Raw genomic sequence first — 18,255 nt, 5'->3', positions numbered from 1 at the left:
AACAAATTGGGGGGAGAAAAAACCACAAAAAGAAAAAAAAAAAAACATATCTACACATGATCCAGATCTAGGAGTTATCAAAGAAGGACTTTATAATAACCATGGCTTATATATTCAAAATAAAGAGAAAAGGACAGAGAAAATAAATGGAAAAATGGAGACTTTTGCAAGATCTAAAACTATGAAAAAGAATTTCTAGTGAAAATTCTAGAACTGAAAACACAATAACTGACATTAAGAACTCAAGAAATTAGACACAGCTGAAAGCAGTGTTCATGAACTGGAGGAATTAAAGAACAGGAAAAAAATGAATGGAAAATATAGGAAATAGAGTCAGAGTAATATAGGACACAGTGAAATGGCCTCACATGCAAGTAACTGCAAGCTAAAAGAAGAAATGGAATAGGAGAAAGGCAATACTTAAGAAGATAATGACAGGGGAGCCTCGTGGCTCAGTCACAAAGTGTCTGCCTTTGGCTCAGGTCATGATCCCAGAGTCTTGAGATCAAGCCCCACATCAGGCTCCCTGCTCAGCGGGAAGCCTGCTTCTCCCTCTCCCACTGCCCTTACTTGTGTTCCCTCTCTCACTGTCTCCCTCTATCAAGTAAATAAATAAAATTGTCAAAAGAAGAAGAAGATAATGACCATTGTCTAAAATTGCTAAAGTACATCAACCCACAGATTCAAGAAGTCTTACAAACACAAAGTAGGATAAATACAAAGAACGCTACACAAAGGCACATCATAATAAGACTGAGTGCCAAAAAGGAAGAGTCCTAAAAGCAGCCAGAAAAAAAGAGACAGATAACCTCTAAAGGAACAAAAATTGGAATGACAACTGACCTCTCAACAGCAATGATGAAAGCCATAAGACAAGGTCAGGTTTCAGCATCATCAGATAAGTGGAAAAGCAACAATTTATATTAGACTTTCCAGGATACATGTTTCAACTGCTAAGGTAATCATCAAAAAAAACAGGGAAAAAATGTGTAACCAACAAGTTAGTAGCAAGAACAGAAAAAAATGTACATCATTTTATTTTATTTTATTTTAATATTTATTTACCAGAGAGAGAGACAGTGAGAGAGGACACAAGCAGGGGAGTGGGAGAGGGAGAAGCAGGCTTCCCACCAAGTATGGAGTCCGATATGGGGATCGATCCCAGGATCTTGGGTTCATGACCTGAGCGGAAGGCAGACACCCAATGAATGAGCAGCCCAGGTGCCCCTGTACATCATTTTATTAATCCAATAGAAGGTAACCAAGGAGGAAAAACAAAACAACAGCAAAAAATCCTAGGTTGAATGGAAGATGAAGACTTAAAACTGTAGATAAAAACCCGTTAGTATGGCTTGAACACTCCCGGCAAAACATCATAACCATCAAAACAGATTTTTTAAAAATTCTATTCTGTTGCTAAGAGACAACTTTTTTTTAAAAAAAAATATGTTCTTTATTTGAGAGAGAGAGTGTGTGCGCACACAAGCCTGCATGGGGGGGAGGGGCAGAGGGAAAGAGAGAATCTCAAGCAGAGTCCCTGCTGAGCATAGAGCCTAACATGGGGTCCATCTCACCAAGTGGGATCATGACCTGAGCCAAAATCAAGAGTAGGACACTTAACTGACTGTGCCACCCAGGCGCCCCCAGGAGACACCTTTAAATAAACAGGTTGAAGGTTAAATAAACAAGGTTGAAAATAAAAAGATAAACATTTTTTGTTTGCTTCTTCTATCAGATACTGAGAAGGGAAACTATAAATCATACACGTTCTTTTAAAGTGCACATAAAGGGGCACTTGTGTGGCTCAGCTGGTTATGTGACTGACTCTTGATCTCAGCTCTCAGGTCTTGATCTCCAGATTGTGAGTTCAAGCCCCATGCTGGGCTCCACTCTGGGCATGAAGCCTACTAAATAGATAGACAGATAAATTGCACATATAAATTGGTCATATACTAGTCATAAATCAAACTCTAACAAATTTCAACTTAAAATTAAAATCCTAATGTGTATGTTCTCTGACCACAGTAGAATTGAGCTAGACATCAATACCAAAAAAACAAAACAACAACAATAAAACCCTACAAAATCCCCCAACTGCTTGGACATTAAGCAATAGGATTCTAAATAACCTATGGGACAAAGAAAAACATTTAATCAGACATTAGAAAAATACTTTGAACTGAACACTAATGCAGATATAACATATCAAAACTGTGGGAGGCAGCTAAAGCAGGACTCACAAGCCTGCAGGGGTCAGGGGGCCTTCACATGGTTCTCGGGTAGATTCAGGCCCAGCGTCCCTCTGCAAGCTGCAGGTTCGCCAGGCTGACCCTCGTTTGCCTGGAGACCAGCGCAGTGCATGTGAGCCAGCAACCGGGGCTCTGCCAGAGCAGGGCTGTCTCCTGTTGATCCCTGAACCCTGGTGTCAGCAGCACCAGGGGGTTGGAGAGACATGGAAAACGCAGGGAGGTGGTTGGATGTGTGCATCTGAAGAGGGGTCAGGCAAGAAAAATGAATGCATCACTTGTGAACACTAAGTCATGGCAATGGAAGAGATCAATAGGCTGGATAGAAAAGGGGAGAAGGAGATGGAGGAGTGGGAGAGAAGTCTGGAACTCTGGACAGGCCCTCTAGAATCCTGCCCTCACTGCCAGAGGCAGTGGGAGACCCAGATCCCGAGCCTTGTGGGGACACCACAGGTCACTTCCCAATTCCCCACCAGCCTCCTCGGCATTCACCTTCCTGAATCTGCTATCAGTTAGAACGAGGGTTCTGCTTTTCATTTTCCCAAATGCGTTGCCATGATTTCTCTGTCTTCCACCCTTCCAGAAGGGCTTCGGTCTCTTTCATTTACCTTTACCGTTATTTTAGTGCCATTTCAGGAGGAAGAGAAGATAAATGCATGAACCTCACAGACAGAACACTGAGAAAAGATGGCCCAAAGACAAAAGTGGGTATACTTTTTATAATCGTACTTATGCAACTTCTTAAACAGGTCCCCCAAAACTGGCAGAATAAGCACATTACTTAGCAAGATAGAGCCAAAAGCATCAAATAGCACAAAATAGCTAAGAGAGCTGGAAGAGGTTGGGGATGGAGAGGGAAACCTGCTGATTTCCTAAATAAGTTTTGTAGATAGATCTGACTCTTCGAAACTGTGCTCATATTTAAAGATTATTTTTAAAAATTACCAAATGGAGGCACCTAGGTGGCTCAGTCATTAAGCGGCTACCTTTGGCTCAGGTCATGATCCTAGAGTCTTGGGATCAAGCCCCACATCAGGCTCCCTGCTCAGCGGGAAGCCTGCTTCTCCCTTTCCCACTCGCCCTGCTTGTGTTTCCTCTCTCGCAGTGTCTCAAATAAATAAAACTTTAAAAAATAAAAATAAAAAATTACCAAATGGTTCGGGTAAATAAGTAAATAAATAAAAAGACCTTCAGTTTGCTCATTAAAATTAACATATATAAAACCAACAGAAAAACAGGTGAATGAGAGACCTCCACTTTTGGCAACATGGTGGACGGAACTCCCTCCCATTAGAAATCACTGAGAAACTTAGGATAAATAACAAACTTCAGAATAAAACAAGAGAATGTCTGAGGAAGGGGAGAGAAAGCAGCAGGAATTGCTGAATCCAAGAGGCAAGCCCACCAGGGAGAAAACTGCAGGCATATGTTGACACCAGAACTGTGGTGAAGCGGATCTCACACACTGAATGGAGGACCGAGGCATGGCCTCAAGTTCAAGGTTGGAACTGGAACCAAACCACCACAAAGAGTTCAATCCTTTAAAGCTAGAACCTTGGAGCATGGAAGGCTGGGAGAAAGCCATGGCTGGGAGAAAGCCATCTGTCATCAGAGGAACACAGGGGACTTATTCTGAGTGATCTCAGCCCCAGGTGGTTAAAAAGCCAGTGTTCCTGAGAACTCGAGGCCACAGACCTGTCTTCATGCAGCTTTGTGTTTCAAATTTGCAATACCTGCATGATCAGTGAAACCCGAGTTTGAGAAGTCAGCTCAGAGTGTGTCTTGGCTGTTTGCAACTTTAGGACATCATCACAAACACAAATACAAATCCTCCTTAGAAACAGCTTCCTCTTCTTAGGTCCCTACAGATGAAGATCAGTCAAAGGAGAGCTCACAATTACATATTACCAAATACCACAGAAGCAATTCACTGTGAGCAAGAGTTGGGAAAAGGAAAAGAAAACAGAACTAGAATTAGATCCTGATCTTGGACTATCAAGGATTTCAGATACTGAAATCATCAGATACAGATCATAAAATATGCATGCCTAAAATGTTTAGAGAAATAAACAGGAATGAGAAATAATGCTGTAAAATATGGAGGGGGGAACCATGTAGAACGTTCAGAAATAAAAATGTGACCATTCAAACTTTAAAACTTAGCAGACGTGTTAATCAGTAAATTAAATGAAGCTGAGCAGAGAATTAATGAACTGGAAAACATATTGGAAAAAATTACTCAGAATGGTCCCACAGAGACAACACGATAAAAACATAAAACCAAGATAAAGAGTCATGCACCATGAAAGAATTCACTAATTCATCATGGCAGAAGTTTTAACACATTGCTCACTAATTGACAGCCCAAACAGACATAATTAACAAGGATATAGATGGTCTAAACATGACAATCATGAACTAATGAACACATGTGCTCTCTTCTTCTTGTAAATTAGAGAAACGCATTCTTTTCTAACACATATGGAACAACTACAATATTCTACCATTTTGCAGGTCAGAAAACAACTCCTAATAAATGTCAAAGACTCTGTACCAAATGCATCTTGTAATTTGAAGATAATTAAAAATCAATAAAAGACCATTAAAAACCCTGTATTTAGAAAAATTAAAAATAAACTTCTAAATAATTAATACACAAAGAAGAAATCATGATGGAGATATAAATAAACTTAGTAGTGAATGATAATGAAAAGACTACTAGCAACACTTGGGGCATTTCCATGTTCAGCCATGATGGGAGTTACAGGACCACACTTAAACTCCCCCTATAAAGAATAAACTAGCAAACCTGGGCAAAATGTATGAAAATAACTGTCTTTGGACACTGGACAGCAGGCCATGCATAACTGTGATCCCTGAGAGAAGGGAAACACACAAGGGAAACCCTACAATCACTCCAAATCAGCCCAAAGGCAATTTCCAGACCTCATGATTTGGACGGTAGGACGTAAATAGCTCAGCAGCTCTGATGAGTTGAGGAGATGGAGGCTAGAGTTTGGGTAGTTTGAGGCAGCTGGAAATTGTGGGTCAGAGTTCTGGAAGGGAAAGAGTGGCTAAGCAGCAAAGGTCAATATATTGCATAGGAGTGCCTTGAGTCTTTGTAGAGGATGCGTCCATCCCCATGTAGTGCAGGCAAGGAAGACACAGGGATTCCCAAAGCTCACATAAAATAAGAAGGGTATCTGGACCATAATAGTTCTCTTGATCCTCCATTCCAGACATTCAGTGGATATCCCAAAGAAATCACACTTGAGTAGTGGGCTTAACCATCCCTCTGACATCTGCTCCAGTGAAACTCTTAAAATCAGGACTTCAAGGATCAAATGAGCTCAAGTAATTTACTACCTGCCAAAACAAAGCCCAACATGCTTTCTGGGAAGAAAGCATAATTCAGATACTCCACAATGTAGAAATGTCTAGAACCCAATTAAAAAAACAAATTGGGGCACCTGGGTGGCTCAGTCCATTAAGCATCTGCCTTCAGCTCGGGTCATGATCTCAGGATCCTGGGATGGAGCCCTGTGTCAGGCTCCCTGCTCAGAAGAGGAGTCTGCTTTTCCCTCTCCCCCTGCCCCTCCCCTGCCTCGTGTGCACTCTCTCTCTCAAATAAATACTCTTTATAAAAAAAATTACTACATGTGCCAAGAAGCAGGAAAAGATGATCTATAACCAGGAGAAAAATTAGTCAGTGGGCACTTGAGTTTTCTTACAACAGTTAAGGAAGCTGATTTAATAGTTTAAGAATCTACTTACCAAAAAAAGCAGGAGACTTTTCACAAGTGAGCCCTAATATACACTCAAAAAACCCAGTTAATTCCAATCTTATACAAACCCTTTAAGAGAACAGGAAAGAGGGAGACGGGTAGAGAGATTATTGGAGACAAAAAAATTGGAGAAATGAAGATCAGACATTGATCTCACTAATGAACATAGATATAAAAGTCCAAAACATTAGCAAGAAGGCCCAGCAGCAAATAAAAAGGTTAATACAGTAAACTTATTCTAAAAATATCAATATGGATATATATGTGGTTTAACATAAGACCTCTATTCATATAATTCACCACATATCAGATTAAAGGAGAAATAACCAAATGCGGTTCTCTATAGTTGCTGAAAAGGCATTCAATAATTCTCAAAATCAGTTTATAATAAAACTCTTGGCAATAATGGGAAATAAAAGAAATCTTTACTCTCATAACAGGCACCTACTAAAAGCCTACCCAAATATCATACCTACTCGTAAAATATTAGGAACACTTTCTTTAAATTCAGAAACAAGTTTAGGACGCCTGTCATCACTTCTATTTCACATTGGAGCAGTGGTGCTAGCCAGAGTGATAAGGCGGGAAAAAAAAAAACAACAATAACAAAATATGGATTGGAAATGAAGAAACCCAATTTGTCATCACTTGCAGACTATTTGCTTATCTACACAGAAATCAAGAGGATCCACAGATAAATTATTTGACTTAGTAGGAAGGTGACACAAAGTTGCTAGAAACAAACCAGGTTGGAATACACGAGAGATAAGTAGTTAAAAAAATATTTTAAGGTGCATTTAAAAGATAATCCAAAGCATATAGTACCTTTATCATAATAAATGTCACAACTGATGCATATAACTTTGATGAGGAAATTTTTAGCCTTCACAAAAATATAGAAAACCTAAATAAATGAACTATAACCTACACATGGAAAATTTTTGATATCTTTAAAATGTTTATTTTCACTCAAAGGAATAAAAAATTCAATGTATGGTCAAATGAAATCTCAACCAGATTTTTTATGAAAGTGTTGATGCTATGAATACTAATGACCCATCTAAAGAAACACAAGAGGATAGAAGACAACGTGTCCTCGTGGAATCAAGACTTAACATAAAAGTACAGTAACTAAGATGGGGTGGCCAGGACAAGGTAAGTCACCACCCGTGTAACAGAAGGGATCCCAAAAGAGACTTACACAGACACAGTTCTTCTGAGAGTGGGCAAAGGGGGCTTTGCAGGTCTGTGGGAAGGGAAAGGAGTACTGAAGCTATGTTACTGAGAAAACCGGTGATGGCCTGAATTTTGGGACCCCATATTCCTAACCCAAACCCTACCCCCAGTGGGAAGGGATGAGGAAGTGGGAGACACTGCTATATGGTCAGGCATAAATGAGCTCAGAGGGTGGGCCTTATGAATGGGATTAGTGCTCTTATAAAGGTCCCAAGAGAGCATGCTTCCTCTCTCCAATGCAGAGTTAGCTATCTGCAAACTAGAAGTAGGCTCTTGCCAGAATCTGGCCCTGCCGGCACCCTGATCTTGGACTTCCAGTCTCAGAATTCCGAGAAATCACTGTCTGTTTACAAGCCACCCGGTCTCTGGTATTCTGTTACAGCAACCCAGACAGATGAAGACAACTGGCTAGCCATATGGAAAAACACAAAATTAGATTCCTCCTCTATACCAAATCAAATTCCATGCATACTCAAGACCTAAATGTGAACAACAGTTTTGGAAGATAAAATAATGAAGAAAAGTGGTATCTCCATATTCTCCTTCGAGGATTCAACCCACAGAAGGTACCAAAAGGAAAAGTCCAGACATCAAGATACCATTAATAGGTGAAGAAGAGTTCACCCCCCTGGAGATGTATGCAGCACATCTAACTGACAAGGGTTCATATGCAGAACACACAAAGAACACACAAAAATCAAACAACAACAGAAAAGAACACCAAAAAAATAGCCAAAAGTTATGAACAGGCAATTTACAGGACAAGAAGCTCAACCACAATGGATAATGATGAAAGTGTGGCTCAAAACCATATCCAGGGGCGCCTGGGTGGCTCAGTGGGTTAAGCCGCTGCCTTCGGCTCAGGTCATGATCTCAGGGTCCTGGGATCGAGTCCCGCGTAGGGCTCTCTGCTCGGCAGGGAGCCTGCTTCCCTCTCTCTCTCTCTGCCTGCCTCTCCATCTACTTGTGATTTCTCTCTGTCAAATAAATAAATAAAATCTTTAAAAAAAAAAAAAAAAAAACATATCCATCAGGGGCACCAGGGTGGCTCAGCCTGTTAAGCATCTGCCTTCGGCTCAGGTCATGATCTCAGGGTCCTGGGATCTAGCCCCACGTCAGGATCTGTGCTCAGCAGGGAGCCTGTTTCCCTCTCTTTGCCTGCCCCTTCCCCCGCTTGTGCATGCACGCACTTGCTCTCTCTCTCTAATAAACAAATAAAATCTTTTAAAAAAATACATCAGATCACAAAATTAAAACATGTGGCAACATGAAATGTTGTAAGGACAGGGAAACGAGAACATCACAGCACACTTGGGAAAACCTCATGAGCACAACCACTTTGGAAACAACATGGAGATGTCCACTAACATTGCAGACTCTGGCACCAGCCACTGGGCAACTCTACATGTACGAGATCACAGGAGAAATGTCCCCAGTATCTGCAGCAGAAAAGAGAAAGAGGAGGAAAGGGGAAGGAGATGGGAAAGCCTGACTGTCCACTGACTGGAGACTGAACAAAGTGTGACTCAGTCACACCACAGTCATCCAGATGGGACAGTGAGTGAAGGAGAGCCATCCATAGTCCTTGGGAAACTTACAAACAGCCAATGTCACTTGCCCAGCAATATGCAGCCCACACAGGGCTTCACACACAGAAGGGACGCTACCTGGAGCCCAGGGGTCAATGACAAAATTCTGCACATGCTGAGGGCTAAAGTCCGGGTGGTGAGAACCTGCAGGTCAAGTCGGGACTCTGAGGCCCCAGGGACTGCCAAGGCCTTGATGTGGACCTCCACCAAGTCTGCAAGGTGGGGTCACACCAGAGCCTCCTCCTCCTTCTGTGAGGGTTAGAGGAGTGGTCACTCAAAATGCCAGGGACCGGAGAGTGTGCTGGAAATGCTTCCTCTCTGAAGCTGACCGTGCACACATGGCCATTTGTGGAAATATTCTAGATTCTTTTTCATGTGTCCTACTACATAATAACCTTTTTTAAAGACTTAACTTCTTTTAAGAAGTCTTGCCACAGAGGGGACCAAGCAGCGGGGCTGATTTTCAGGGGACAGGGCCAGGCCTCGCTGACTGGGGCCGGGCTGCAAGCAGAGGGTCTGAGGTGGGACGCTGGGGGTCATGGTGTCGGACATGCCGTGTACCGGAGAGTGGCAAGAAGGGCCAGCCTCTCTCAACAGCACTGGGTGTAAAGTCTGAGAGGACACGAGCAAGTGTGAAATGGTCCCAGGGGTGCAGAGTCACGTGGCCGCAGGTGCCACGGAGGACTGCCCACCGAGCTGGGGAGGGCACACGCAGGGGTAAGGGTCAGCCAATCGCGGGCTCAGAGCCAGGGGAGGAGAAGGACAGGGCAGGGAGTGTGCCAGAGCCCAAGGAGCTGTTCAAAGGGTTCCTGAGCCATGAGGGTCTGTGCCCTGCCGGCCCTATGTGGGGTGCCATCCATGTCTGAGGGTGAAAAGGCCCAGCCTGCAACCGTGAGACATGCAGCAAGGACAGAGAGGACAAGGGAGCCAGGCGACAGTGGTCATGCACGTGGATGAGGAAGTGACCCTCGGTAAGGACCACAGGGGAGGGAGACCCGGAGCCACGAGTCAGGGCCTCCAAGGAAAGAGGGGGTTGAGCCCATTCACTCGGTGAAGATGTGCTGAGGACCCGCTGTGGGCAGGTCACAGGGGACACAGGGAATGGGGCTGGCCCCTCAGTGAATACTGAGGACATCACATTTCTGCGTAAACACGGAGTATGGGCAGGAAGCTCAAGGAAAAGCCAAACCTCTACAGACACATGGATGGGCAAAGGTGGCCTGAGACCCAGGACTGGCCCCCGGTGCAAACCCACATCAAGCACTGAGGCTTCCCCAGCGTCCCTCACCTGGCGCCCATCTACCCCCAGGTCAGCAGCACCGCCTGGAACAGAGCACCCACATGGCACCTCTTCCTGAAACACTGATTTTCCCTCGAAAGTTGGGAAAAACAGAACTCATCTTTCTTAGTCTTACAAGAGATGTACATTAGAGCCCATGCCGGGCCCACCCCGGGGCCCCTGCAGGCTCGCTCTTGAGGCCCATGAAACAGAGGGCAGAGCTTGCTGATGGGGGGCAAGAGAGAGTGGTGAAGGGCAGGAGAGAGGCCTCGCCAATGACCTCAGACCCCTAACAAACCTTCTGGAGGCTGGGGAGGGGGATGGCCCAGAAACAGCCCGGAGGGGGTCAGCATGATAGCAGGGCCCTCCGGGGGTTCTGGGCTTGTGGGCTCAGTGGGGCCCATGGAGGGAAGGCGTTCCAGGATGCAAGGCTACAGAAGACGACCCAGGTGTGAGTCTGCAGAACCACCACATGGACCCATGGGACCTCCATCAGCTCCTAGCCGCCCACCCCCACAGAAGTCATGGCCGCCACACCCCCAGGCCCGGGCTCCCCAGACACGGGAGAAGATGTGTGGTGAGAGTAAGAGCACCAGTGTGGATGTTGGCACCCCGCATCCTGGAGGAGCGGGACGGGACTACATGGACCTCGCACCCAGCCCTCCAGACCTAAAGCAGAGCCCCCTCACCCCCATGCTGGGCTCCAGCCGGAAGCCCACTCTGACCTGGGGAAACCAGGGATGGCGTGCTCAACCCCCCACCCCTCCGCCACAGGCATCCCCAGCAGGAAAGGGCCCTCAGGGCTTGCCACATACACCAGGAGAGTGAAAAAGCCTTGAAGGTGAAGACTGTAGTGAACCAGCAGGGAACTCAAAATAAACCACAGAGCAGAAGAAGAAACAAGCAAATGAACAGGAAACACCTCTAGGAACACTCAGAATGTTTCAGGAGGATCGTGTGCTTCCGAAACAGGAAGAGGACGCTGTGAAATGGGAACAGTTAGGGACAAGGAAGAGGGAGCTCTTAGAGATGGACACGTAAGTGCTGAAACACATGATCCCAAAAAGAACTCAAAAAGGAAGCCCAGAAATTGCCCAGAAAATAGGACATAAACAAGGAGACACAACATACGAGAGGAAAAAAAAAAAGACCAAGACAAGACAACCAGGGCCTAACATCAAGGAAGAAAACAGAAAGCGTAAGGGGTGGATGGCTGCTCGTAACGCGTGGGCCCACAGGCCAGGACATCGACACCGAGACGTGCCGCCAGACATACCACAGACCCAGGGCGATGACTGACCCGGGACCCCATCCCACAGGCAAGGACTCAGCCCCATTTCCAGGAAGTTGCACAGGAAGCCAAGAAAGGAGAAGCTCTGTGTCCAAGAAACAGAGCCATCCGGCCCGGGGATGTGGACAGCAGGGGGCAGCTGGGGGGGACACAGGCTGGAAGAGGCTCCCAGGTGTGGGTGCCAGGAAAGAGGGGACTTGGCAGAAGAGAGCGCATGACGGAGAGCTGGGGAAATCAAATGTTCCAGAGGTCTGTCTTGCCTAAGGTCAGAGCTCACGCAAAGAAGAGCAGGCCCTAAGTTCTCTCCTCGGGTCTGGGTCCGGTGACCACGTCCCTGCTCATCCTCTCATCCTCTGGGCACCAGGGACCTGTGGCCATATGGCGGAGAGTGAGGACCAGGTGACACAGAGCAGCTGAGTCACCCCAGGCCCCAGTCCCACGACGGCCCCTCAGAAACCTGGTCCCCATAGACCATAGACCCATAGGCCTTGGACACTGATGGCCCCGCCCTGTCCCTTACCATCCCGGCCGAGCTGATGACAGATGGGGAAGGAAACTGAGGCCCACCTGAACTCTCCTGGCAGGGCTGAGACCCAAGAGCAGGAAAAGGGCTCCTGACACCCCTCCAAGTTCTTCCTGGGCACCATCAGTCTCCCTCCTAAAGGCCGAAGGCCAGACTCTAGGGAGAGGGGCCTGCAGGGGCCCGCGGGCCCTTCCCACCCATCCCTAGCACTGCATTTCAGGAGAGGCACCTGCCCCAGGACCTGCTGGGCCCTGAATGGGAGATGTGAAGACACACAGACAACCTGCGCACGCCCAGGGTGGCAGCCGCTGTGTGTGAGGCCCTGCACTGGCTGGGGTGGGCAGGGGCAGGGGGGATGGAGGGGTAGATCGGGTATTTGAAGGGGCAGGTGGGGCAGAGGATTTGGTCAAGGGGTGGAAGAGTGGGAGGGAGTTGGGGTGGGTGGAGGTGAAGGAGCAGGGGTAGGTGCCGGGGTGGGGTGGAGATGTGTGGAGTAGAGGAGTAAGGGAGCGAGCAGGTTGGAAGGTAGGGTAGGGGGCAGGTCGGGGCTAGGGATAGAGGGTGGGCTGGAGGGGTGTGATGAGGTGAAGGGGTGGGGTGGGGGGCAGACTGGAAGTGGGGGTACAGGAGTAAGGTAGAGGAGTGAGTTGGGGTAGAGGAATGGGGCAGAGGAGTGAGGTGGGGTACAGGAGTAGGGTAGGGGTGGGAGGGGGGACAGGAGTAAGGTGAGGTAAAGGAGTAGGGTAAGGGGCAGGTTGGGGGCAGGTTGAGAATGGGATAGAGGGGTGGGGTGGAGGAGTGGGGGGTACAGCAGGGTGGAGGGCAGGTTGAGGGTTGGAGTAGGGGGTGCTGAGGCTGCAGAAAGTCTGGGGTCTAGGGAGCCTTTGCCTACAGATCTGAGAAGCCGTGGGGGGCACCACCTGCCTGGCTGGGATCATAGGAGCACCCCAGGAAGTCTCCCAATTCTGCAGCCAATAAATGTTGACTTTCTTCCCCCAGGCCACTGCCCACCAGGGCTGGAGGAACACCTTGGGGGCTGCGGGCAGCTTCAAGGTGGTGGAATCTGGGGGGTGCAGGGACTTCCTGTGGAGGCTGGGTGGAAGGCTCCAGAAAGGGAAGAGGATGAGGTGGGAACAAAGACAATGAGGGCACGTGTGTGAGGGGGGTGCACGTGGAAGTCTGTGTGCGCATGTCAGTGTGTAAAACTAAGAGTATATGGGGGTTGTGTGTGCGTGTGTGTGTGTGTGTGTGTGAGAGAGAGAGCACGTGTGTGGGTGTGTGGCTGTATGTGTAAGCTAGTTGTAAGTGCGAGAGAGGGTGAGGCTGGGTGAGTGGATATGAGTGTGCGTGCGTGTGTGACTATGCGTATGAGTGTGTGAGACTGGAGGGGTGAGTCTGAGTGTGCGTGGGGGAGTGTGTGAGACTGAGTGTAAGGGACTGCTTGTGTGTGGGTGTGCCCCGGGTGACTGATGTGAGGCCAGCTGAAAAGGAAGAGCAGGAGGTCTGGGTTGGGGGCGGGGGGACTGGCTGGCCCTCCTGGCACCCCGGCACGTCCCCACCCCTTCTGAATGGGGGGGCAGCCACACTGCAGGCCAGGATTATTAGGAGATTAAACGCAGGGGGCTGAGGCTCTCCAGAGCAACAGCCCCTCCTCTCGGATGCCCAGCCACGCAGGCGGCCGGTAAATCCTGATCCATCCCAGGGATGGCATCTAGTGAGGCCTCGGGGCTGGTAAGGGGCTCACAAGGGGCTCAGATTACAAAACCACAGAGAAAGCTGGCTGGGGGCCGGGGACATAACCACAGAGGCACACAGGAAGGGCTGGATAGGAACCCAGAGGGGTCAGGGGGCTCAGCCTCTGCTGTGCCCTCCACTCTTCCAGCGTCCCCTCCACTCTCAGTGCAATGACCCCTTTGCTGAGTCCCTGAGCTGGGGGTAGCGTCCCAAGCCAGAATCCTCATGGTGTTCAGGAGTTAAACTGCAAACCTGCTCGGTCAGGTGGGGCAATGAATCACATGCCCACAACCCCGACCCTTACCCTCTGCCTGCTTCCCCAGCCCTGCCTGTGGGGTGAGGCCCACAGCTAATGGAACAGACCCACCTGCCGGGCTCTGGCCTGGGCACCCCAGCCAAGCCAAGAGGTTTGGGGCAGGGTGTGGTCCAGCCCCAACCGAGCTGTGTGATGCTCCTGGATGTGGATGGGGAGAGGAGGGCAGTAGAGGTGGGGGGTGGTGGGGGTCCACTCCTTTGATCTAAGAACACTAAATGGGACAGTGCTCCAGGAAGCATCCAGGACTGGGCAGGAGGGTGAGCATGGGCTCATCCTGGGGGTCACTAGCTGCTGCTGACCCCTATCCCACCCCAGGGGTGACTGCTCAGACCCCTCGCCACTCTTAGAAGTAGGGGTCTCAGGCATGGAGGGCTGTGTTCTGATCCTTAAAGGCCAGGGCATGGTTCCTAAAGCTGGTAGCCCCTCCTCGGTCCCCAGTCAGGTGGTAGCAGGCCCCCATCAGAACATCCCCTCCCCCTGCCACACCCTGCTCCCCTGCCATGGCTGGCCTATGCAAATTGAGTGAGACTACTCAGACCCCCCAGGCCCCTCAGAGTCTTCTCCTGAAGCTATGTTGCTCCCATCAGCACCTCCTACCTGTCTCTGTTCCCCCACCCCTATGCCTCCCCCAATCCCATCTCTCCCTCCACAGAACCCACAGGAGGACCTTCTTCCTTTACTTTCAAAGGCCATCTTTAGCCTGGGTCAGCAGTGGTGACACCAGGGGGGCCTGAAGGGAGACCAGGCAGGGTGGCAGAACCCTCTGTCCTAGGAGTCTGGATCAATTCTAGCTCTGCTCAGTCTCCATCTGGCTGGTGAGGCCCCTGGGGGTGAGGGGTAGTCAGGCTGTGGGGGCACCCCAGTGTGGGGGAAGGGGGCACAAAGCTGACATTCAGCAGGCCCTCCTCACAGCCCCTCCCCACTGAGAATCTTGGGTTGGGGAGCCCTGACTCCAAAGCTGATCCCCATCTCTGTCCCCTGGACCACACCCCACAGGTCCACCTGTCTTCAGATCCTCCCTTAATGTGGGACAGAGTTGCTCATCTGCTCCCTATCTAGAACCCAATACCCTCCCCAGACTTCCCACCCAGATAGAGGCTGACTGTCCCCCTCCGCAGCCAGTCTCTTCCTTGTCACCATCAACCCTTCTTGGATCTTCACTCCAACAACAGAAAGCAGACGGGCAGGCTCTAGCAGCATCCCTCACCCTCCACCGCAGACACCGCAGACACCGCACCCCACAGCAGGGGATACAGCTGCTCTACACCTGACCACCCTCACCCTACAGCCCCAGTAAGGCGGGTGGCCAACCACACCTGCAAAATGGCCGCCGCAGGTAGAGCCCCAACCCCCCACTCTGGACCCCAGAGCTCCCGGGCAAACCTGCAGCTGCCTTCTCAGGCCGAGTCGAGGCAGATGGGCACCGCTGCCCTGGTAGAGCCCCTTTAGCCAGACCGAGAGCGGGGCAGGGAGGGCGGGTCGGTGGCACAGCTCTACGGGAGCCTGCGTTCTGGGTCTTGCAGAGTCCTCCCCAGGGTTAGGACCTGGGCAGCCCTGCGCGTCAGGGACCTCTCCACACCTACTCCCGCAGCCGCAAGATCCGGTGCGATACCCTATCAGGCCTTTAATCCCAGCAATGCGGGTACCCCTTGGAGGGGGCTGCCATTTGAGGAGGGGGCACTAGTCTCTCAGGGGAAGTCGCTATTCCTGGGAACGAGGGCGCGCATCGGGTCCGCGCCGGGGCGACGTCGCGCCCGCGCCCAGCAGGCCCCATGACTTGGCATTCCCTCCCTCCCCTCCCCCTCGCCCCTGCGGCCCGCTGTCCTCCCCCCGCCCCCGCCGCCCACCTAGCGCCCAGCCGACTGCAGACCCTCCCTCGGCGCCTGGATGCCGCTGCCACCCTTTCCCCAGCGCACAGCCAGCGCCGCTTGTTTGGGGTGGAAGGAGAGAGGGTGAGCCGCAGCCTAAAAGGGGAGTCCAGGGGTCGTCGCGGCATACTCGTCCCTGTCATCCGAGTCGGGCGGTCCCGCAGCCCCCTCCCCGCCCGCCGCCGGGCCACACCTGTTACTCGGGCGCTGGCTGCGTAGACACAGGCCTCCTCCGCTGACGGCCCCTCCCAGGCCTTTCTAGAAGGGAGCTAGGGTCTCTCGGGGGGAGGACATGGCTGGGGGATGGTGAAGGGCAGTCCCGGAGGTGCGCACGAAGCTGGCCTCCCGCCGCAGCCCCCGCCCGCCCCGCCCGCCTGTTATGCTCCGGGCTCCAGCATCCGCCCTCCCCCACCCCGGGGACTCGGGCAGATGCCCCGCGCTCTCCCCGGCGCCCTCATCCGCGCGCTCTTCCCTTCTCCACTGCCCGCCGGTCTAGCTCGGTGGCCCCTCTCCAGGAAAGGACTAGAGCGCGGAAGCGAGGGAGGGGGCGTCTCGAGAGGCCACCGGCGGCGCGCACCCTCCCCGCGGCGACCCTGCCCCTCCCAGCGACAATCCCGCCACAGCAGAGGCCGTAGCGATGAGAACCTTTCCCGAGGGCCCTGCCAGGACGCGAATGAAAAGGGGACATCCCTCAATTTGCCCCATTGTTCTCGGGGACGGGGGAGGGTCGGGGGAAGGGGCCGCGCGCGCGGCGCCGGCGCCTCGATGGCGACAAGGACTCGGCTGCGGGCGTGAGTTCCCCACGCCGCGCGCAGTCGATGCAAGTGCGGGAAGCTGAGCGCAGGTGCCAGAGGCCAGGCGGGCGGCCGCCTTACCTCCCCGGCGTCACTGGCGGCCCGGCATGGGCACGGGCATGGGCGCGGGTCCCCGAGCGCGGAGCTGCTGCTGCTCCCGGTCTGAGCCTGGTGCTGTGACGGCGGCACCGCGTGACGGGCTGCGCGCCCCCGGCCCGGCCCGCCCCGCTCCCCTCCCGCCGCGCTGGTTGGCTACGCGCTGCGCCCAGAGCCCCAGCCGCCAGCTGGTTTGTCGCGCGGGTAGAAGGACGGGCGTCGCGGCCGCCTCAGGGAGGGGGCTGGGGCCGGAGGGGGCCGGAGCCGAGCTGTGACATCACCGCCGACACAGCGGTTTGCTGGGTGCAGAGGGGCGAACCCACACGGGGCTCAGACGCGGCGCCCCCTCCGCCGGGCGCAGTCCCGGATCTCCCTCGCAGTGACCCGGCAGCGCTCAGCCCCGAGTCCCCCGCCCACCAGAACCTGCCACGGATCCTGCGCTGGGCCTTCCCCCACCCTGAACCCTTTCCAATGAAATCTCCACCTGCCCGCCCACCCGAGAGGCTGGCAGCACAAACGCTTAATCGCAGAGGGACAAAGCCCAGGTGGGCTCCTTGCACCGGGGAGGGGCGCTGGGTCGGGCAGGGAGGGAACCTGACTCTGGGTGTAACAGGTGAATTTTGAGTCGCATCTGGAGTCTTGGTCAGAGCACCAGAGGGGAACAGAGCATCGCAGACCGCTCTTCCAGCGGGGATGACATCTCTTCTGCCGCCTCTCCTCCCATCATGCCTTGGGTGTAGCCCCCACCCTCCGCCCGCCCCACTTCTGCAGGTCATCAGCCCCCACTGTCCCCACAGCCTTTCTCCCCAGCTTCACTTCCCAGAACCGAGTCACACGCTGCTCCAGTGCCACACGGGCAAACCCAGCATTCGTCAGCCTCCCCAGCCGCTCTTTGGGCCACTGTGAATGAATGACAGACATCTCTGCTGCCTGCAACCAGCATTCGCACCCCCCCCCCCCCGCCCAGGGGTAGAAACTTTGACAAAGCCCCTGGCCAGCTCACCCACCAGAACTGCGGTGGGTGCAGTGACGTCATGCCATCGTGAAAGCCGGGCGCCGGGATCCCTTTCCACCCCAGCTCTCCTCCTCAGTGTTCTCTGCATCCCCATGGCTCCGCCTCCCCCAGCGCCTGACACCTGCCAGGAGCTGCCCTAATCCTCATGCAACCCAGTGAGGGAGGGGGGTTTCACCTCGATCTGCAGCATCTGTGTGGGTATGCCCCCAAAGTAACAAGGGCATAGACACATGCCCACTCTGCAAAGGAGACCACCCTCTCACCCTGCCCCCCAAAGGCCCCCAGACAATTTCTCCCTTTCTATTTCCTTGAACTACCTACGTGAAAGAGAATTTATTGTTTTTACAAGCTTTTGGTAGAAACAATAAAACTATGGGGGGGGGTAACTTTATCATTTCCATTTTCATCATATTTATTGATCTTGTTCAGTTCTCTATTTCTGGAGCCAAATTTTACATGTTTCTAGGAACTAATCAATTTTAT

General features: G+C 51.6%; 1 protein-coding gene across 25 annotated transcripts in view; it reads right to left on the bottom strand.

The window, feature by feature from the left end:
- The window catches only part of KIF1A (kinesin family member 1A), a 91,344-nt gene extending 74,471 nt beyond the window's left edge, over nucleotides 1-16,873 (bottom strand). For 24 of the 25 annotated variants that reach the window (XM_059167471.1, XM_059167474.1, XM_059167475.1 and 21 more), the window contains exon 1: nucleotides 16,743-16,873. The gene's annotated coding sequence lies outside the window, so the exon portion shown is untranslated. Of the gene's footprint in view, nucleotides 1-16,060; nucleotides 16,176-16,742 lie in introns of those variants that run through there. The other variant, XM_059167472.1, reaches the window with a different exon arrangement.
- Nucleotides 16,874-18,255: the final 1,382 nt, after the last annotated feature.

This window comes from Mustela lutreola, chromosome 3 (assembly GCF_030435805.1).
Source record: "Mustela lutreola isolate mMusLut2 chromosome 3, mMusLut2.pri, whole genome shotgun sequence".
Taxonomy (NCBI): Eukaryota; Metazoa; Chordata; class Mammalia; order Carnivora; family Mustelidae; genus Mustela; species Mustela lutreola.
The sequence above is the reverse complement of the archived record's forward strand: the minus strand, read 5'-3'. Positions and strand labels throughout refer to the sequence as shown.